The sequence below is a fragment of the Geospiza fortis genome, unplaced genomic scaffold, assembly GCF_000277835.1.
Source record: "Geospiza fortis unplaced genomic scaffold, GeoFor_1.0 scaffold40, whole genome shotgun sequence".
NCBI classification, from domain to species: Eukaryota; Metazoa; Chordata; class Aves; order Passeriformes; family Thraupidae; genus Geospiza; species Geospiza fortis.
In genome coordinates, this window is record NW_005054297.1 from 24,357,892 (window position 1) to 24,381,216 (window position 23,325).

The 23,325-nt window shown below is 35.9% G+C and overlaps 1 protein-coding gene across 7 annotated transcripts in view; it reads right to left on the reverse strand.

Moving 5' to 3' along the window:
• The window catches only part of PALLD (palladin, cytoskeletal associated protein), a 183,930-nt gene that overhangs the window by 135,802 nt on the left and 24,803 nt on the right, over positions 1 to 23,325 (reverse strand). The window contains exon 1 of one of the 7 annotated variants that reach the window (XM_031057388.1): positions 8,126 to 8,511. The exons of 5 other annotated variants lie outside the window; for them this stretch is intronic. The gene's annotated coding sequence lies outside the window, so the exon portion shown is untranslated. Of the gene's footprint in view, positions 1 to 8,125; positions 8,512 to 23,325 lie in introns of those variants that run through there. One more of the 7 variants, XM_031057444.1, reaches the window with a different exon arrangement.

Consider the following 23,325-nt stretch of genomic DNA (forward strand, 5'->3'; position numbering starts at 1 on the left):
TTGCACAATGAATGTTCTTGTGTCTGCAGGAGCTGAATAAAAATGTTTCTCTAAAGAAAAGCTCAATTAACAGATCTGTAAGAACTGAAACAGAAATTGGACATGAGATAATTAGATATGCTTTACTATTGAGAAATGCAGGTTAAGCACTTTGCCCACTGTATCCCAAGAAAGTAAGAGGCATCTCAGAACTCAGTTTCCACTGTCTTAACTCGAAGGCCACCTTCTATGCGTTGTCTCTAAAATATGAGCAGATTCTGACTTTGCATTACCAGATGTACTGCTAGCCATAAAATTATTCAATCTTTTTGGAAGCTAGCAGATTGGCTTGAAGAGATGGATGTTAGGTATTATACAGGCCTGCATGCCAATGAAATACTGGAATTTCATTCTTACTGGTCTGCTTACCTGTTGCAGAAGGATATTATGTGGCAACCTGCCATGAAGTCTGAAGGCAGTCATGGACTGTAAATAGCTGTAAGTTTGTTCACTTAGACCACATACCATGACTTGGTTTATGTCGACCTATGCTTAAATGAAATTACAACTTCTGGTATTTGATAGGAAATTAAGAAGATCATGGAAGGGAAGGAAAATAAAAAAATATTAAAGGGAGTGAAGATGGTTAGAGCGGGTTAAAAGAAAAAGTATTTAATAATCCCATGTGAAATGCTGAACATTTTTCAGACATAAAGAACTGTTGAGGCTTGTAGGATTATCATGATTCCTTGTCTAGCTGAAATGGAATGCATAGTGCCTATAACTGAAATGCCACTCTTAGGTATCGCTTATATTCCTTTGGCCAGAAACGGATTTTCAAAAAGCATGCTGTCATTATTTTGCCTTCATGGGGAAGAATACCTATTACAGAATTGCCAGGCATAATCTCCCAGTGAAATACCATTTTGAACTTTGAGGGAAGGACTATAAATAGTTAGAAGTAAGAAAAAAGATGTAAAGTTATAAGGATGAAAATGCATTTATGCAATTTGAATTCTACACATAATTGCATTTAACATGATTGTGGTGAGTTAGTCAGTGGCAACTCAAGGCTGACAACATACATGTCAGACGAAGAAGCAATAATTCTTCTCAAAACCATGATACTTAAAAAGGGGAAGAAGATGAAAACCATTTAAGACCAACCACTCTAGTCCACAGAAAACAAACCAACAATATTAAATTACAAAACCTTAATAACTTGCAAATCAACAATAAGTGAAAGGAAACCTCCATTCAGGATGTATAGTCTTGTTCATTCCTAACACATGGAAGTGATAACTATGGAACTTGTTGGTTTACCTTGAAAACTGGAAAACATCTTTAGATGTTTGGACAGGTAGAAAGCTATTACATGAACTTTGACATACATTGCCATCACTGTGCATTTTATAGGCCAACTAAATGATGCCTATAGAAGACAGTTATCTACATGATAGTAGCTGTATAGATCAACTTCTAATTGGCACCTGCAACATTAGTTAACTAGATCAAATTAAATGCAAAATGAAACTACATAGACAATACAAAAGGATTCCATTTTTATGTGGGTACTATTCCTACTATCATCTCCCTTTTTCTTCTCGATTATTTCTAAGCTAGACACAGTCAGTATAAGTTTGCTGAGCAGAAGCTAAAATACGTGATTCATTTGGGTCAGGTCAGCAACTTAGTAACTAACAACAAAGCAAGGAAGCTGTCAGCAGTTTTGTCAGTGCCTTGCATTAAGTATGACAGCATCAAATTTACTCAGTGAGAATTTACTCAGCCTGCAGAGATTGGCAACACTCAGCAGAGTGCCATAGGATGTAGAGAACAAGCAACTCAGTCCTGCTCTCACCATTGTTTTCAATACCGGCAACAGGTCTTGGAAGGCTGGGATGTCAATGAAGGAAACTGTCATCATCAAAGAACTGAAGATTACGATGATTTATATTCAAATGGATTAGGATGCCCTATATTCACAGACATTTGCAACTGTTGTTTATTTCATGTATTTACAGATAGAAAAATCACCATTTTAACAAGTTAGTTTCTATGCCTACTAGTCTGTAGGAAAAAAAGCTTTCTGAATTAATTTCCAACAAACTAGTAAAACTATTGATAATATCTGTTCTGATTCATAATGTAATATTATCAAAGATAATTTTCACACTTGCTTATGGAAAAGAAAAGCTTAATCTCTACGTAAATAGCCATCATATTTACAAGGAATGTTATTTTTCTGTAGCAGGCTATTTTCTTATATCCTACCTCAGAGGCAAATCAAATCATAGATATAGCAAAAAGTTATCCATTAAAAGAGGTATAATAAGATTCAAGACTTTGGACTCTGGGATAACATCTGTGGTGTCCTAGGACAGATTTAAAGTGTGCTGTATAAAAAGGTCTCATTGAAACAACAGATTTAGGGAAGAAAGGGTGGGGAAGGAAAATTGCCTGTCTTTGGAGCCTCAGCTCTCCCAAAACTTATGCCACTTTTTCCTCAGCATCCTTCACAGAGCATTCCTTTACTGAAATCACATTCCATTGATTTGCTCAGTTTATACACGAGATACCTGTCATTAGGGTTAACTGCTGCAGTAGTGTGCATTTTACAACACACAAGCAATCTTCCTTAGGGGAGGATTACATTTCACTTCCTAAGCCAGGTCTGAGGACTAGCCATCGCCTTCCTCTAAATAAGAATGACTGATTTATGCTATCTGTTCAGATATCAGCTGAAGTGCCTTTACACACCTCATTAGCTGCAAGACACAGCCCTTACTTCAGTCTTTAGTTTCAGCTTTATCAAGCAAGCTTACATCCATGTTTGATAGCTGTCAATATGGTGTGATCCTAGACCATGCATGTACCCATGTTTTATACTCTGGTGACTATTTGCAGATTTATGACTACTGTTTGCTTGCTCCAAACACTCATTTCAAGATTATTTTCAAATTTTCAAGATTCTTTCTACCTACTGACATACACCGGCCTAGCCAGCCATTCCTCAAAGAATACCATGTGTATTTTTCACAAACATTATGAAGCCTGAAATAGGAAACAATACAAAGAGCAGGTCTGAGTGGAAAATCAAAAATTCCCTAGGAATCCAACAGGTTGAGGGTCAATACTCAAGACTGCTTTAAGGTTTACTCCTCTTTGCAGTGACTCGAGTTTATATATGCTTGCTGTGACCCCTGTAAATCCTTGAATTCCTTGATTCTTATTTCCTTCCCCAATGCGCCTCTCTCCATTGATTGAGAAACTGTCTGAAGAGAGGGTGTCTATTTTACATATGCACAGTGCAATGTAGACTGCACCAGCATTACAGTCAGAAAAACTTGTAAGTTGTCATAGTTTAGGAAGAATGACAACTTTCAATCTAGCAACAGATGAATAACTGTATATGTACATACCCTATAAAAGCTGGCCTAGAGATGTTTCAAAGAACAGGATGTTCTGGAGTATACGTGAAGACACAGGAATATTCCCACCTATACAACACAGCAGAATCTTGTCACCTTTGCTTCGCTTGATCTGTAAGGCACTGATGGGATCTGGGGTTTGTCAAGGACTTCAGGCACAAGATACATCTTTTAAGACTGGGCATCTTAAAGGCCATGTTTTCTTGTGTATTTGTAGAAAGACTGTACTGTTCTATCCACAGTACCATTCGGATTGTGAAGTATAGAACCAAATCCAGTTGATTCTATGTATTTTATATGCATTAACTCAGTAAAACTGAACACTGACACAACACATTAACATACCACAGGCAGGAACGTCAAGGCGCTGTAGTACATATTTTGACCTCTGATTAATTCTCACAGCAGTTACTCAGAAATAATAATAGCTTTCCCACCTGCATTACACACTTCAAAGTTACAAAAATCTGCAAATAACTTTTAAACATTTACATTGTAGTTTATGTGAGGCAGAAATTAACTAACAGTGATTAATGAACTCTGGTTAATGTTTGGGTTTTGTTGGGCTCTTTTTTTAGTTTTTAGCCTTTTTTAAAGTTAAGAACAAAGTTCATGCATGGTCTGTAAATTTGAGAGAGATGTAGTGTTAAGCAAGGAACTAGTTGAAAGAGATGTACATAGATATATGATGGATATTTTCTTATTTTTTCCCATTTCCCCCTAGCTAAATTTATCATCCTGATCCTTAAAGACAGCAAAAAGCTCATAACTATTGTTTACTTGGTTTCCTGTTGTAGTATACTACTCCTGTATTATTTCTAGATAAATTACAGTGATTTAGTGTAAGAATTGTCTTTTATCATTACTTCACCTTCCAAACAGACACAAGAATGAACAGTGATTTTTCAATGCTGTAACTTCTGATTTTTATTCTATGTTTGAAACACCTTAGAATTTTTTAATATTTTTTTACTAATTTCAAAAGTATCCATACAAATAACATTCATAATCTAATACTCTCATTTGAAGGAAATTTATTTGGATGAAAGCTTTACATGAAAGCTATGCACCAGTTTATGGGAGAAATATAATAATTGAAAAGAAAGAAGTGAGAGCACTGAGGGAAGAAATAAATTTTCAGAATAAAGAATATGCATTGAAAGAATATAGATTACTACAATTTCATTCTTCACAGTAGGGATATACTGCATGTAGATAGTTACAACAATTTAAAGAGAGTTTACTTACATAAACTTTTCAATCCTCTTAAGAGCAGCACAAAATGCTGAGTAAGCAATTAACTTTTATGAAATAAAAAAGGTCTTTCCTTTTTACTTTTGGTATTTTCCATAATATATTTGGAGTGGAACATATTTACTGTGATTTATGACAGGGAGATCTTCCCTTATCTCTATCCTTCTCACTCTCAAATCAGGTCACCAATTAGCCTGTAGTGTCCAAAAGAATTCCTGAGATACATTTGCTCTCTTTTAAGAAAAACGCATTTTCATCCCATGAAAAATATTCCAAAAACTATTTTTCATTCATTCAAAGGAACACTAAAAACTATTTGCTTTAACCCTGACCTTACCATTAAATGCTATGACCCAAACTCTCAGCCTCTAGGCAATTAAAAAAAAATAAATTGTTTGAGTACATCCAGCCAATGATTTCCATGTTAAAAGAAAAGTCTAAGTTGGAGCCATGTGGTCTCAATCAGGCAGTAAAAACTCTGTATTTTCTTAAATGCACAACTGCAGTATGCCCATAAGCTCTCTTTTAAATCATCTTAACCAGATCTGAATCACTCTCACCACAAATGATTCGGTGGCCCTGGAATGTGCTGGGGTAGACAGAGTTGCTCTGCAATGAACATTGAGATATTTCCCACTTTCCTAGTTGTTAAGAGAATAGTCTGCAGAAAAAAAAAAACAACCCAATTCTAAAAGCTTAGAGCCAAGACTAAAAGTGACATCATAGTTCAATCATTCAAGAAAAAAATGCATCTACTGCCTAATAAGAAATCAGTGTTGTGTGCCACAAAGGACAGTGAGCCAACACAGCCAAAGAACAGCTTTTCTTGCTGAGGCAGGGATACCACAAGCAGCTGGCAGATGCATATGCAATTGTATTCACAGAGAGCCACTAAATCCATTAAGCTAGCCAGAGTAGGAGAAGCTGATAAATTAAAAAAGCAGAATATACCCCATTTCAGCAACAATTGTGCAGCCTCCTACACCACATTACAGTATTTCTTACTATAGGCCAGCACAATTTTTTGCAGTTTAGTATATACATATATGACACTTTCTTAACAGCTTATAGGCAGCTCACTTAGGATCAAAAACCATTTTGAGGTATCTGCATTATCTGAATGTATATGCTCCTAGCCTTCTTATCCAGTCTCCTTAAGCAAATAGAAAGGACAGGCACAAAACCACCTTAGCTTCCCCAGCACATCTCAGAAGGAGTTCCAAAATATTACTTACATCTAAAGTTATAACAGAGGAAAGGGAATGTAGGTCCTTGGGGGCTCCTAAAAGTCACATTTAAACAGCAAATGAGCAAGCTTTGCTTAAATAACTGTAAGATTCTTAAATGCCATTTCCTCTTTAAAACTGTGTCTGGAGCCTGAAAGATTTCTTTCAGTCTTAATCACCTCAAAAAACAATTTAAACATGTGGCCAAAGCAATGTGCATTTAAAACAGGAATAGACCAGAGCCAAGACATTTGGATCCAGTTATTAACCTTCTTATACTTCATGGATGTAGGAATCCAGGGATTTTGGTACAGGCCCATCTCTGAACTCAACACTCATTGCCAAACCTCACAGTCAATAGAAAATATGCTTTAACATATCAAAGCAGGAAAAACAGCATAAAGATGTCAGATTTTTCCACCACATCAATGAGAAAAAATGTCATTATAGCACCCATGTAAATTGTGAAACTGAAAGCAGCTGCTGAGGCAACCTTCCATGGTGCCATTGGCAGAGGGGGGTCCGACTGAGGAAAACAATATTCCATTTTTAGCTCTGAAACACAATCTTTACTAGTTTTAGTGTGTAATTCCCATTCAGTGAATAACTTACCATAAACAGAGCTAGTAACTACTATAGAAAGAAATGCCTTGGTACCTGGCAAGCAAAGTGTACTAAACATCCCAAACATCCCAACTAATTGCTCACTGTGCTGCTGAGCACTGTTTCACAATCAATCCATAGAAACATAATTTAGCAGATAATTTTTAACAATTACCACACCTAAGTATTCTCCCAAATGAAGGGTGAAATTTAGAATGACAAAGCTTTGGTTTTGGGTTTCTAAATTAGAAAAAGCAAACACACAGACCTCAAACAAACAGTTAATTGACTGTGACTGCTATACTTCACACGATCACATATTTGCCCATTCAGCATATTTTTCATGTGACTAGGTTCACCTTCACAAATACTTGATCACCAGCAGTTAATAACTGGAGAGAGGGAGGGGAACTCTCACTTTGTCAACAAAAAATATTTGAATAACTACTTGAAGTAACTGATGGAGCCAGAGTTAAGGCAAGGGAAAGGAATTTTTTGCCCCTTTTAAGATCTGTTGTCCCAGTAAAGTTTCTTTGGACTTTTAGCTTTAAAAGTATGTAAGTACATTCAGTCACCTGGTCTTTTTGTCCCCTTTGTCAAATTTATTATACAGTTGACTTTCTGGACTTCAAGGGTTTCTTATTTATCACTTTATTAAGATAACCCACGGAGCAAGACATAATAGCATGCTGATAGCAGGGCTTATCAGTACTTTAAAAACAAATGGGTCCCTGCAGTGAACTTCCTTTGACAGCTAGATGGCATTTCTGAAAGAAATGCATTTGGATTAACCTGCCTTGGTTCTGACTTTTTCTAAAGACAATACTGAGAGATAAAAAAAAGTCTTTGTAACAAAGCAAACCATTTTGCTAGTAAACTTATAAGGGAGCAGTCTTAGCACTTTGAAAAAGCAAGAACAGCGCAATAATTTTGCATATTGGAAGAAAGCAGTCTCTTTTGCAGGACTCCTGTCCTCTCTCAGAGTCATTTATTCAAACCTACACTCTTTTTACACTGTACATTAGCTTTCACTTGCATGCCCTAGAACAGTAGACTCTCAAAGCTTTTTGTTTTTAAAAAGAGATTAACTTTGCTCCCAATAGCGGGAAAGGAAGGGGGAGGGGATGTGCTCTGAATGAATGCCAGTCATTTAAAACAAACTTATTTTGGGTGTCTTTAAACTAGTCCTGGGATGCATATCATCACTTTACCCTCTCCATCCTCCTGAACTTTAGTTCTACTCATATCCTCTGTGATGGAACACCTTTACTTCCCAGGTTCAGCTCTTGCACTTAAAACAAACGAGTTACTCTGCCAGTTAAAGTTACTCTGTACTACACATGGTTCAAAACAAAACAGGTTTGCAGAAAACCTAATAATAAAGCCATTTTGGTAAGCTTTCCAAAATTGTACAGACACTTATGAATTTTGTTAAAATAGTTACATTCTTATAAAGCTTCTTGGAAAGGGGAAAATGAGGAACATTTTACTGCTAGGCACTGTTCCAAGACCACTATAACAGCACACACTGTGATTCACTCGTACTCCCCCCACCCCCACCCCCCCATTGTAGTAAGCTAAAGCACCTTATGGTTTCCTGCACCTTTATACCCATTTAAGGCTGGCACTTACCGTTGTGGCACAGAGGGACCCCACCCCCGCAGAGAGGCTGAGAGCTGATGGTCTCTTGGTCCTTGACTTCTTGACTAGCCCCGGCTGTTAGCTTTGCTGCTCTAAATTCATTCTAGTCCGCAGAGGAGCACAGAAAAAATTAATAGACAGCTGAGCTGCCAAATTCCAAGCACCACGACCGGCAATGAAGACGTTCTCCCTAGTTCTGACTGAGTCCAAAGAACAAAGCCTGCTGGCAATGAGGAAGCGGAGTTTAAGTCCTCTGGCTCCAGTCCAACTGTTGCTCTTGCTGCTGCTGCAGAGTACGTGAGAGTGTTTGCATGAGCTTGTAACGCGTGTAAGAGATGGGGGCTGGGGGAAAAGAGGGTGTGTGTAAGGGGAGGAATGCTAGTCATATCCAAAAATAACATGAAGGAAGTCAAGTAGTGATCCGTCTCCTCTCATTCTCTCTCCTTATCACATGTACCGAGAGTGTCGCTACCCTGAGATTCTGATCTCAAGAGTAGGTAGAGAAAAAATTCCATTGTGACTTGCAGCTCATATGATTGAGCTTTTAAATTGTAACTGGGGAGCTGTACACTTACAAGAACACATCACAAAATGCATGATTTAGCAGCAATCTACTTGGTGATACTGCAGCCAGCAGCATTTCACACTGTGTGCATTTGTTTGCAAACTGGAGAGAAAAACCAGAAACTACTAATGTAGTTTACTACACACCAGAAAAAACAGTGTCACGTTTGCCGTCCAGAAGTTCCTAAATTACAGTCCTAGGTATTTCCAGCTACTGTTAGTGTTGATTTTCAAAATAGCAAATGCTGCAAGTTTACAATATAATGCAGAAACAGGAGTATAAAAATCTCTATATAGTTTAAATATGCCCTGGTTTTTTACAATTATTTTTAAAAAATTGCACATACAGAAGAGTATTATGTCAAAAAGAAAATCAACACCTATGAGACAACACAAACAAGAAAATCCCACCTAAAAAAAAATAAAATCCTTCCTGAATAACCAGAAAGCTATAATGTAACTATTGTGACTTTTCTTATTCTGTTAAAACCCTTAGAATACTGATTTCAAAATTGTAGGCTTTCAAAAATCTTAAAAATAGTCATTAAAAAATGAAGAACAAATTTAAGGAAGAATATTAATAATCCATTAATCACAGAATCTTCTGAGTTGGAAGGGATCCATAAGGATCATCAAGTCCAGCTCTGAAGTGAGTGGCCCATGGAGGGAATGAACCCACAATCTTCGCATCATTAGCACCATGCTCTGATCAACTGATAGCCTCAATATTATTTTTAGTACTTGTATTTAACCTGCTTTCTGTCAAATCAACTTAAGGACCTCTAAAAATCTTTATAAACTCAGGAAGAGTCTCTGTGATTAGTTAACATTTCTGAAGAATCTTTACTCAGTCTAGTAGTACTTCAGTCTCAAGGAACTCCCTTCAAAATACTGTAAGATAACACAATGTAAGCCATACTTTTATTGTGATACTCTCTGTGAAGTGTTTAATTAAATTTTAATTTAAACATTACAATATAAAGAAAATTCAAAGCAATTTTGGGTTTAATTTAATCTCATGCAGATTAGTTTAGCCCATGATTCTGAGGTGTTTGATATGGCACTGGGTATTTAGGAAAAACAAAAGTGGGAAACTTCAATGATGAATGGTTTTGAAATACTAATTTTCACAACAGAAGTAACAGTGGTAAAGAAGGCAGAAACTAGTTAGAAAATAGACTCCAGTGTGCTGGTTTCAACAATGACAGCCTAAACAGGCCACCTGTTTACACAGATCTTTGTTCCTTAATATGGGAGACAGTGTAGCTCAGACATAGTGATTTCCATATCCAGGCTCAGTACTTATGGACCTACCCCTGTTTTATCCTTTAGTAAAAATAATGAAGTTTTGGATAGGAGCTTAGGTTTTATAGAACAGATATAATACATTTCCCTTCATTCCCATTACATTAAAGAAATGACAATTCTTTTCCAAAGCTACTAGTGGAAAAATTTTATGATAAATTTTAAAACTACAAATACATTTTATGTTGAAGGTAAATCTCAGAAGCCTATGGAAACCATCTGGAATGTAGGGAAGTTATGATGATTTAAGTTTGCCTTCCTGCATATTCCCTAGAGACTGAATTTCAATATATTAGGAGGCCATAAAAGTTACAGTAAATCCAAGTTCTGTATCAGGAATTTCAGTCCTACTGTGTGATGTACTTTCCTGTGGGTACTTGGTAGCATCACAAAGCTTGGATTCCTTTGTTGTCTCGAAGTTTGCCAGCCAAAATTCAACCTGACAAATTTCACATGTAAGGAAAGATCAAGAACAGATAAGATTACCTGAGGGCTTTTAGTCTACATCTCATCCTATCTTGAACATCAGCTGCACTGAATTTGCTGAACTGGCTAATTACAGTTCTAACTTGAAAAACACTCTTCAAGTGGACAACAATAAACCCACATTTAGACAGCTATGTAATCCAGACTCCACACAAGAGAGGTTAGTCCAAAACCCAGTTTTAGTCCAAACATTTGAATTTATTTTGCTGTTCTGGAAAAGCAGGCCTGAAAGAATACAAATTCAGCAAAATTACGCAACATAAAGACAAAAAAAAGTAAGCAAACAAAAGAGCAGTGGGGAACTGTCACCTTCTTTTCCTCTGTCTGCTGTCATAATCAGACTCAAAGCTCAATTTGAATCCAGACAACACAAAATTCCAATATTATATGATAAATTAAGGTTAAGCATTTCAGTAGCTGATACTCCACAATGTTTATCCAGCTAAAAAATCATTACTAGCATAGATACTACATTCTTGTTATTCTCCGATGTCTACATTGATGAAAGACATGGAACACATAAAAAAGCCCCAAACCCTGGATTTATTTGTTATTGGGTAATTAGTGAACTAGAAGATTGAATTTTTTGGGGGTCTACTTGCACAAACTATTACAACACTAACATTGCTGTTATTTAACTCAAATATAAGGCAACCCTTTGACATTTAGGAAACTTACAATAACTGTATATTCACTAATTTGCAGCTGATCTGCTCCAACCAAGGTCTTATTTTCTGCCTACAAACAATTTAGCTGCAAGATTCAAATTCTGATGAAGATCTACCAGAATTCAGCTTGTTTTCCAACTGTTCTCATTTCTAGTTAAAGAAGGAAGGAAGAAGAAAAGATATACATTAAAAATTCCTTGATTGAAATGTCATTCTTGTTACATGCAGAAATGAGACACTTTGTGCTAGAAATGCTTTGACTGGTAGGATATAGCCACCACAATTGGTTGGTGCTCAGACTAGATGGTTATAGCAATTTTTGAAGCATTAAATAAATGCATCTAAATTATAATCAGCAAAAAAAGAACAGATTTTAAAAAGTCTTTAAGTATGATCACCATGTTCTAAGAAAAGAATGAATTGAATGCTAGCAGTACATCAAGATTTTCTCATATTACTGTATGGGAAGGCCTATTCAGAAAGGTTATGGCAGACCCTCCTGGACTATTTGCACCAAGAAGCCACCATATTTTAGTTTTTTTAGTCTCCCAAAAATAAGAGTATAATAAAATAGTAGCCACGTATCAAGGCAAAAGAAGAAATTTTACTGTCTTTTTTTTTTGACATTTTACTGTCTTTTTTTGAGCACTTACTAGACACATACTCTGGTAAATAGGGCAATTTAACAACTTCAGTGTCATGTATTCTGTACACACAAATAAATGTGTTTCCAATATAGCCAATGCAAATTTGGCATTCAGCAGTAAAGGTTACACACTCTTTGGATGTAGGGAGCACTTGCAAGACAAGGGCTATAATCTAAGAGACAAGAATGGTGAGAAATGCAAAAAGATAAAAGACTGAGGTCAGACAGTTTGTATTTTCCTAAATCAAACATTTTCCTTTCAGTATCTACATACTTAAATTGTTTAAATGATGACTCAGGCTGAATTTATCTTTGATTATAAAATATTTAAAGGTTTTGCTTTTTTTATCCATACATCCTTATCATGGTTTCTGTGGCTACTGACCCAAAGCCTGCTTTTTCATCATCTCCTTTGCTCTCTCCTCTCCTCTTAAAAACTTATGTTCTTTTAAAAAGTGAAAAGTGGTTTGTGGCATAGGTTTATGGAGAAACTTTTACTCTGTAAAGATAATGTATGAAGTATTTGCCTGTTCTGAAATTATTTAATGTTGAAATTTCATTCTCCAAAACTAAAACGGCCTAAAGAGTAATTAGGCTTTTTTGAAAGTTAGACTTATTGTGTATTTTTAAAGTATTTTTTTGCCTTATTTAGTTTTTATTTCAGGTAAATATAACTTCCCTCCTTCCCCATTTTTTTTTGCAATAAACTTTCACAGATAATATGATTTAAATCAGAGGAAAACAAAATTCTCATAGTATTTCTTTGCATGAATATTTTCTTATTTTAAAGACAAAAGAATATACATGATTCTGTCTTTGGTTGTCCAGTGTTTCTATTTATTGTTAATTTGCTTATAAGCTGGAGAGATGGAGAAGAACAAGGTATTGGAAGCAACTGTATAAGCTATGTACAAAAAGGCATGTATTCAGATAACTCAGAATAAGTTAATTAATGAGATTTCTTCCACATAATCCAAGGCCAGAATTAACACCACACCTAAATGGGAGTTTTAAAGAAATCACAAGACTTTCAAAGTTAGTAACTATTAAAACTAATGGTACCTATAAGCAAAATGCTCTCCAACTTTGTAACTATATGACACTAACAGTATATAATCAGACAAGCTTGGTTTTCCAAATGCTCCGTAGTTGCATCGTAACATAAACTGAGAAAAATACATATTTGCTACAACTACACAAATAAAAATCATCCTCATCTGTGCTTAGGCCTGAATATTAGTCAAGTGACATGACTGATATTTCAGAGCAAGAGAAAAATGTAGGAATCTGCCATTTAAACGACAACAGGAATTCCCCAAAGATCAAAAATGTCCATGAACTGTTTTATTAACCATTAATGATTACTTGCCAAATCAGAAGCCATATCTGATTTCAATGGAAACTCATTTACATTTAAGGGGGATATATGCAGACTTCCCAAGCCCAAACAAGTCAAATGGCTAAAGTATTCATTCCCAGAACTATCTACTTCTTTTTCCTTGTTTATGGAATCCATTGTAATCTCAGGATAAGTATATAATAATTAGCCCTGAAAGAGATTCAATTTTAATTGCTTAGTGATTAAATAAAAGCACTTTAAAAGGATGCATGGACTAGGATAATGGTAGGGTGGAGATGAGGGAACCAAGCATTTCCAAAACTCAACTAATCTACTTGTTTAATTCATTCACTGTCCGTATGATTAACAGAATTCAGATATTCTGCTTGAGGTTATTGCTCATAGGAATCACAGAGTGTAGAAAATCCATGGTCACATTACTAAAGAAACTGGAACCACAGGCATGTCACAGTCTTTCTTTCCAGGCTGACAAGGCAAATGGCTGGGACAACTGACCAGACTCCAAGAAACATCAATACAACTCTTGTGTTCTGTGGAAGCTGAGCAACTGCTATCAGTTCTTAAAATAAGGCTTCCAACACTACCAGTACATCCTTCTCTATGCAAACTGATGTCAGCAGATAATGCTGCTGCCAACTGACCACCAAATCCATTTTAGCTAAGAAACAAGGAGTCAAAGTAAGAAGAAGCTCATAAAAGTCTCTTTGAGTTTAAACTAAGAAGTAGTTTTCCTTAAAGTAACAAAATTTTCTTTAAATCCTCTACAATATACTCTTTTCCCCTTGTTCATTTGCGATTGCAAGAATCTTTGAAGAACACAATCTGTGAAGGAGAACTATTTATATTAGTTCTTAGCACAGTTTCTGGGTTTATTTAATGTGTTTTTGTTTGTTTGTTTGTTTTTAATATGAGCAATGCCAAAATCATTATCTTATGATCTAGTAACTGTCAGGAGTTAAATAATAATGTAGCAATACAGCAAGAGGTTTGTGAGGACCAAACCCTTCCACCCACCACATATCTCATATTCTGGTGGGATTTTTCATTTGCTGGTTTATTTTTAAAATTACAGTTATTTTCAAAAGTATAGGCATCGTTTTATCCCATTTTAGTTGGTCCTTCGAAGAACACATTTCTGCAGTATCTATTAGTGAAAGAAACAGTACATGAAACAATCCAGCAACTGCTGCATTTCCATTTAAATAAAATTATATTTAACATCAAAACAACAAGCATTTTGAAAAAAATAGAATTAAATAAAGTGTAGCTGACACAGGAAAGGACCCCCCCTATATTTTCTTGCATCTTAAAGGTTCAGTTCTTGAACTGTGATCAAGGCTTTAACTGACAAGGCATCTGCCATCCCCTGAAAGTCACATAACACCTATTAAAAATTAAGTTGCATTATTTACCACAAACCCATGGAAAATTATAACCATCCTGCCCCTCTCACAATAAAAGAATAAATCATTCTATTATCAGCAAACAGCATGTTGAGAACCAGTAACCAAAAAGCTTTTAAATAGGAAGAACAACTGCCTTTTAAAGAAACACAGTGATTAACTTAAGCCAAGTGAAAAATGCTGCATTTTTTCCAAGATGTGTTTACTAAGCAGTAGAAGCATTTAACAGATTTGATGGTTAGCCAGCATTTATAAATTGCCATAAAGAAAATAGATAAATTGAAGGAAAAAAACCCCTTTATTGGGTTCTGATGTTAAATTTAATCAATACTCTCGGAGTTCTTATAACCAGAACACCAAGACTTAGATTTCAAAAACCCCAATGATTCTTGGGATTACTTTTAACAGAAAACATAAATTGTTTGTACAAATGCTTTTTGTTAGACAAGAGTAGAATCTAAGTAAGCCAAAAATCCATATCCATAACTGCTATGGTAAGAGCAGTATTCATTTCTATTTATGTAGAAAGAGAACTATCACTACTGGTCTTTTAAAAGTGAGTTACAAAAGTAGCCACAATTTTTCCTTCTCATACTTTTGTGACATTATATTTTGAAACATATTGTATTAAAAGTTATATTTCCCTTTAAGGTTAGAATATTTTCTATATCAAAGAAACAAAAAAACATAAATTGCATTTAGATATAGAGTATAAGGACTAGAAATAACTTAGGAATTAACATTTGGCATAAAGGGAGCATTAATATCAACATAAAATGAAATTAAAAGTAAATTTAAATAACATGCCAAAAGTACCTTATTCATAAAAATTTTTAAAAATAAAATCTCATTCTTTGCATATTCACTTTGGAGTTGATGTGTAATTTTTTTTAAACAAACTATGTAATGTCTCAAAGGATGATTTCCAGAAAAGATATTTTGGCACAAACACTAAGGATTAGGTTAGGGTGGGGGGAAAACCCTCCCAATAGATCACCTAGCAGAGACTGCTGACGGGATCATAAGGGGGTCCCAGTTCATGCATCGCCTGGAACAGACCTCACTTGAACATCAATCAATACTTTTTATATAGATTCAAGCTTGCTTTGGCTGCTTGGATAGCTATGGAGTGAAGGCTGAGTTTTACCAGGCTTCTTGCTTCACCTACTTCTGGTACAAATCCCCTTTCATTATTTGAAAAAATCTTAAAAATGCTATTCAGATGGATTAACCATGCAGCAGTAATTCTTCAAAAGTAACTTGAGGTAAACCACATATTTCTATTCCTAAATTCAGAGGAAAATGAGTTCAGGAAATGAACTCATAGGTAAATTGAAAAATAAAATTAAAACCCTCCAGAAAAATCATACTGAACACATGATGCTGTTTTCCTTCTAATGCATTGCTTAAACATTGAAGAAGAGGATTTTTGGTACATAAATGCTGACACCTGGATTTGATCGTGTTTCTAGCCAGTAGTAGCCAAAGCTGTACTCAAGATTCTTTTTGCCATTGTTAATTAACTTTAAAATTAAGCTTTTTCTGTAGTCCCTCAGTATGATGAGCACCAGTAACCAGTATCCAGAAATAAAAGCAAAGAGACTTGCATGGTAGAACCCGGTCACATTTCCCATCATTCGGCTATGCAAGTTCAGAGCTAATTGCATGGCAAATAGGATTTATGGTGAAAAATGGACACTCCATGCATACACTCTCACTAATTTCTTAATCAGCAGATATCCTGCTGCTCTTTAGCACAGCAGATCTTTGCATACCTTCAACAATAGCCTCACAAACTGGAGGGCAAACTGTCCAAGCATTTCTGGAAACACATTCGTAGAGTTTCCTTCTTGCACCATGGCCAGCTGCTCTATAGCAGCTGATGAACAAATGCAGAAAGCATCCACAAAGCATTCGAACACTCCTGAACACTCGTTGCTCTCTCCCAGCTTCACTGTGCACAAAAGGGTTAAGCTAGACTGAAAGGACTAATGAGTAATGCAGCTGGCAAGACTGCTCTCCTTCCCCTCTCACTGGAAAACTGGCTTTTGTTTCTGCCTTCACTGAATGAACTCATGCAGCAATACCTGTTGGCAAATCGAGGCTTGTTGTATTGTTAAGACACAGACAATGCTGCCAAGTCCTTGATGTCTTCACAGATCTTTGCTACACAGATTGCTGTGCCAGGGACTCATCAGATGATCAAGCCCACACAGTGCCAGAAGTAACATCCAATTGCCACATACCAGTCAGAGCTCTCAGGACACAGATAGATCATCTCTTCTGTATATTCCCAGGCTCCACTCTGGATACCACTGAAAGTGCCAAATTCTCATTTAACATGAAAAGCATTTAATTTTATGCATGTAGTGAATTAATGCAAAACTTCTAATTAATTTTCCTTATATTTCTCCCTTACTATACTGAACATAGATATCATTAATGTTGATTTCTCACTACTTCTTGCAGTGATCCATGCATGTGGGGAATTGGAATAAATTTACATTTACTTGCTTATCTATTTACACAATTACAAACACTGAGGCTCTTGACTTGGTGGAGGCAGAAAGATACTGCTATGCTCTAGCCTTACAAAGTAATTAGTTGTTAGGTAATAGTCCTTCATTTTCTATATGTAGTTTAACCACTTCGAAAATAGCCAAAAAGCACATAAACCAAGTAAAGTCTGTCTGTGCCACTGTTCCATCAGCAGCTCTTCTGTTCCAAGGGCAGCTGTCTCTAGGCACATAGTAAGTGCCTTTCAAAAGAAGCATCTTTGGAAGGAAACCTGGGCATTTCTAAATCTATCAAGCATGTAGCACGCTGAACTGCATTCACCCTTCTAGTCTGGGAAGGAAGGGATAAGCCTGGCTGGTTCTAGATGGTTCACAGATGACCACTTTGTATTCCCTCTCATTTTACTGCTTTTTGGAAGAGTAGCAAGCTGCTGAATGATAAAGAGAGTCAAGCAAATGATGGTCCAAATACAAGTTACTGGGGATATGAAATAATATTCTAATATAAAGGGGAAGCAGATCAATACATGCAAGCATGAACAATATTTTCATTAAAATTGCTAGTACATATCTAAAAGAACTTATATTAAAATGCATGTATTTCAAAATGCAACATTGACTAAAAATATGGGAGTAGTATCTTGTACAACTGAAGTACTGGACAAGACTATAGAGACTTTGAGCTACTTAGAGCTCATGATATGATTAATGTAAAGCACCTCAAACTGCACAGTTTCAATTTTGCCCACATTATATTATCTCTGTACCAAAATACTGAAGACCTTCCCTGTAAATATGCATTCAAAACCAAGAAACTTTTCTGGCTTCCTTTCCATGCTTATCAGATCTGAAAAGAGAGAAAAAACCCAAAACCAGATGCCAGCCAATAGGTAAGATCCACATCCATTATTAAACTCTTATCACGAAGTCAGAGGCTCAAGAAGTTGCTTCTCTATAGCAAATTCCTGGTAGCAGCTCATACTTAATGCTTCACTGCTTTTTAAAAGGAGAGCAAGATTTTTCCTTTAGACATATGTATATATTTTTAAACTGCACATAAGATTGAAATATTTATAAGAAATAAAAGTTATTTGCTTTCTGTTCATAATGCTTATCAGAAACAAAGCTTAAAGACTTTTTCTGCTGAGAATTTCAGCTTTTCCCCTTTTGCAATCCCACCTTTGCTACCTGAAAAAAATAATTAGAACATGGAAGTGTATGTTCTGAAGTGTTCACTAGAGAAAAAGAGAGGTTTAATTAGGATTCAGTTTACTTTTTTAACAGCTATTTGTATTCTAGACAGAATTTGATTACATACACAGGAGCCTGAATGATTGACACAGGCTGTGGACACGCACAAAACTATCTCCATCAGAAGAGATTACTTTTCTTTAGATTTTGCACTCCTTGTGTAATATGGATTCTCATGCAAATGTTCTGGCTATCCCAGCTCAATGCCACCACAAAGCATATCTAGCACCATTGGCACCATTCCCTAGTCAAAGAAATGCAATGATAAGCTACCCAAAGGTCAGATTCTTTTAAGCACCTAAGTACCGGTAACATTAACTCAAAGGTAAGCAGGGAAATATTGAAATCTTCTTTCAGGTGACTCATTCTGAAAAGCTGCATTAGATCCCTGAAAGCATCAGCACACAACTGAAAGCAGGCAGTTTGAAGTACCAATCATTAATATACGGTCACTAAAAAGTCTTTTCAATAGATGGCAAATCTCAAAGGAGGAAGCAAAACACAGAATATTACATTTTGCTTTAATGTTATTTTGTATAGAAAACATAGAGGGGGAAAAAACACCTTTACACATCCAAAAGTCACGAGAATATTGGAAGTACTGTGTGTTAGCACAGGATGAGGGAAATCTCCGGGCAATACACTAGAGTGCAGTAGAGAGGCGTCTGAGGGACAGCCTGTCCTGCTGCTGACAAGGACAGCGTGGAATGAAGATGTTACACTTCGAGCACTTTCATCTGGCAAAATGGTATCAACAAGGCTCTGAAAGTCAAGTCAAGTGAAATTTAAAAAGGGGATTAGGTATAAACAACAGTATGCCTACAGATATATTACACAGGACGCAAAATCCAGGCTGTAGGAGCATAAGTAATCTGCAAAGGGCTGACAATCTTTCTGCCAAAGACATCCTTTTAAAAGCATCCAAGATGAGACGTCCTGCAATTGGCTAAAAAAAATATAATCTGACATTTCCATTTTTTTAGTTAAATTTTTGCCCACCACATTTAGTAATGAATACAAATTAACATACAGGAGGATAAAACCAAGAATTGAGTTACACTTGAAGTACACCTGCTTGCAGCTTTCCTTTCTAAGAATGTGCGTTTACATAACATTACCTAATGGCAGTGATAATGCTGGAGACTGGACGATCAGTTTTCAGTTATCACCAGAGAAGACAGGTTGATACCACACCAGCTAGAAGGACAGTCACATGAAATGTGACATTACATAATTCTTCCCCCCAGTAAAAGGTGATGGAACCGATATCTATTAATTAGTATATTGTACAAGTTTCAGTTTAACATGTGGACTAAACACCAACAGCTTCCTCCAGCACCCTTGAAGTGCTCCTTAAAATGGATGCTGTAATATTTAAGAAAGAGTAGCAATCTGAGGCTTGCTAGTGTCAATATGTAGTCAGCCAAAGATGTGACCATTGAGAAAGACGTGGCTCACAAATTATGTAGCTCTAAATTGGAATGCTACATGCATCTGCTGTTCTTACACCAAAAATGCTAATTTGTCCCCAGTGTAAATATCTTCATAAAATGAGACTCTAAGATATCACCTTCAAGTGTTTGGAACACTGACCATCCTAAAAATTGTATAGCATTTGCTCTCCCTGGCTGCAGTGGTGTTTAACATGGACTTGGTGGTACAGTCAGATGTTTGCGTTTTTTCCTTTACTGCAAGACCATTCCTGCAGAACAAAGTGCATCAAATTAACACTTTTTTTTCAGGTTTCTATTTTTCATGAGATGAAATTTCAGTATGATTTTCTGAGCTGTGCATACCTAAAATTAAATGCTTCCCTCATAATTTTTAGGTAGATGTGTAGAAAACTGGTATAACAAATTTCTATGCAAAACCTTATGGAAGATAAAATAGCATTTGCAGTGTCTCCAGGTAATTTGATTTCACCTACACAGTCATTCCCTTGTACCTTTCATCCACTCTTGATTGAACATATCCTCTCACACCCACGTATTTACAAGAAGCAAAATATTTATTTAGTGGTCTGGCCAGGATCACTCTTATGCAACATGAAAAACAAGGGATGCTGGCTATCAAGCTCTTGCGTTTTCATGAAGTTTCTTCTTGTTCAGCAGCAATTTTTTTTGTTATGGAAAGTCTTTTGCTATAAGATTTCTTCTTTTATGGGCTAACAGAAAAAGAAAAAGCACATACTGCAATCTTGTTTCCATCCTTCTGTTGTCAAAATGCAGAGTCTTCCAGTGACAAAATGCTAAAGACCTATTGAGGCTTTTTTGGGTTATGATACAAGTAAGACAGCATTTCATATGATCAGCTGGGAATTACCTTCTTTACTATCTTTTGAGGTAATTCTTTTAACATTTAGGCTGTTTGTTCTGGTGTTTATATATTCATTTTTATTCATGCTTCATTCATAGCAATCTTAAAATTTCATATGATTCTCTACAAAATTATTTCCATACTGATAATGCCAAGTCCCTACCACCTCCTACCCTGTGAGAAGATCCCAGTCTACATTGCATAGGCCTTTGCCTTGTAGGATTGGCAAAAAACAAAAACAAAATTTGCTTTCAAAATCCTATGGGTATGGTTACTGCTGACTGATAAGTTTCCCAACCAGCCAGTGCAGTATGTTTTGAAAACACTTCTAGCCTTCATTGCCAGGGCAGGGTCAGGAATATAACAGATATCCCTAGTGACAAATTACTGTACATAAAAGTACTTACCAGACCAGACTATAGATATATCCATACAAAGAAGTACCCAGTTTACTATTAATACATAATGCAAAAGTAACTCTTGCCCAGTTCCTGCTTACCAATTCAGCACTCTGCCTTACACCCTGTACTCCTACAGAATAAATGGCTTGATGGCTTTCTGAAGGCAGAGCTTTAAACAGTCCCTCAGGCCCAGGACTTCCAATATGCTCTGGAAAAAGAGGGTTGTATTCATGGAGTGCACATTTCTACTTTGGAAAATCTAAATACTAAATAGATAATATTCAGTAGAGGTTACTGATGTTGATGCACCTCCTCCCAAATAAATGTAGGTGCTTCTAGGAATAAGATCATGGGAGCTCACTAGCACTTGCTACTACTTTAATTTAAGGGGGATATCCAGGAATAATAACAGCTATCTGCCAATTTTCTTTGAAGCTCAAAAAGTGCTTCCCTTGCATTTTCAAATATGGCAGTGTGATATGTACTCAAATCATTGAAATGCCCACAACTCCAAAAGACAAGTTGAATTCAAGCATGCTGAGATTATTTACTGCAATTAGTTTCACTGAATTAGCTTATAAAATATAAACATTTAATCTGAGATGCTATTGCATACAATACAAATAGTTGTAGTCAGAAAGTGAAAAAAAAAAAAAAAAAAGCCAAAGACTTAACTGCTTACTACAGAATTTTCATTTTGTACATCTTTCCCAAGACTGAAATTGTTTCTCCTGAGCCTAGGGTAGATGTTACTTTACAATAGATAACTACCTATTAAAAAGCTGAATCAACTTTTCATGATGCAGTTCTGCGAGCCCTATCTGTGCCTTTGGAGCTTAGATAAAAGCAGATAGGAATGTTTTGGCTAAAAAAAATGGAAAGAAATAAGTCTTTAGGCGAAATATTTAGGTATGCAATCACACTTGTCTTTTTTTAGTTTTGGTAGCACTCAAGCTTTCTGCAGCTATGAAGCTAAAATGGTGCACAAGTCAAAAATCTAAGTTCCTAATAGATCCAAATCCAGAGGTAAACAATCAGTATCTTAAAAGAAATACTGTGGAAGTTTGTTATTAAGATCTTTAATCTAAGAACATTCCATGATCAAATTCCTTTCTTCTTTTGTAACATTCAAGCTTAATAAAAACAGAAGTTTGTCTACCTTTTAATCTTATTTTATCACTCTGCTGGTATGCTACTCTGTCATCAAGATGTGGAAATCAGAGACTACAAATGTTAATTAAAATAACACAATTCAGTTTGGATCCAAAGGAAGCCATACAATTCAGGGCTTGAATTTCTCTAAGTGTTCTATGGGAAGGTCAAGATCAAACATGTATAAATGCAATATATAACGACATCATTTTGGTGTTGCCATAGTGAAGAGGGGGAGAATTACTGCTGTAAGATGACACACATTTCATATGAAAGGAAGCTCTTGCTCTCTTGCTACCACACAGACTAAATCTATTTGGTGTCCTAATCTGTAATATTTCAAACAAAATTTGTCTTACGAAGACCATATTTATGCAATTCTGGTACAAGCAACAAGCAGCATGATGACCCTTACAGGGTTGAGTTTCTCCAAGAAAGAACATGAAAAAAAATGCTCTATGCCCGCTGCTTTTACTCTACCTGCAAGGAAGCTTACTGATTTCTTTTCTATATATTCTTAATTTTCATAGTCTTGAAACACTCATTTTACTTCTTTGTCTCCACAAAGTCAAGATCATCATGGGGAAACTTATGATAGAAACTAATGTCTAATGATGGAATTGCCATAAATAGCAAGCATAAATGTTAGAACTTAAACACCCTAAATTTTATGTCAGTTTCGTTTTCTCTAAAAGCATCCAAAAATGCTTCAATCTATGATCTTCTCTTACACAGAACACATAATGCTGCCAAGCCCCTCAAGAAAAAGTCTTCTGGATAGAGTAAACACTAACTCACTTTAAATTCAGGAGTAGAACCAACAAAGGCAGAAAGCATAGTGTAAAGACAAAACTTTAAGGAAGTATTTAAGGCAAGAGATTTAAGTAAAATCAGTATATTCCTATGGTTAGAAACATTTTCTACTGAAAAATCTGTTTAATATTCTCTGTCAGCAGTACAGCGTGGACATTGAAATTTTAGACTTTTAGATCCCAACCAATTTTAAATTAACTATGCAACTCATGTTTAAGGACTGAGCAGAAACCATTACATCACTGAGCTTTCTGGTCTTGAGATTAAGTTGACTGATCCTTTTAAGTGACCTATTAAAATCCCTAGGAAA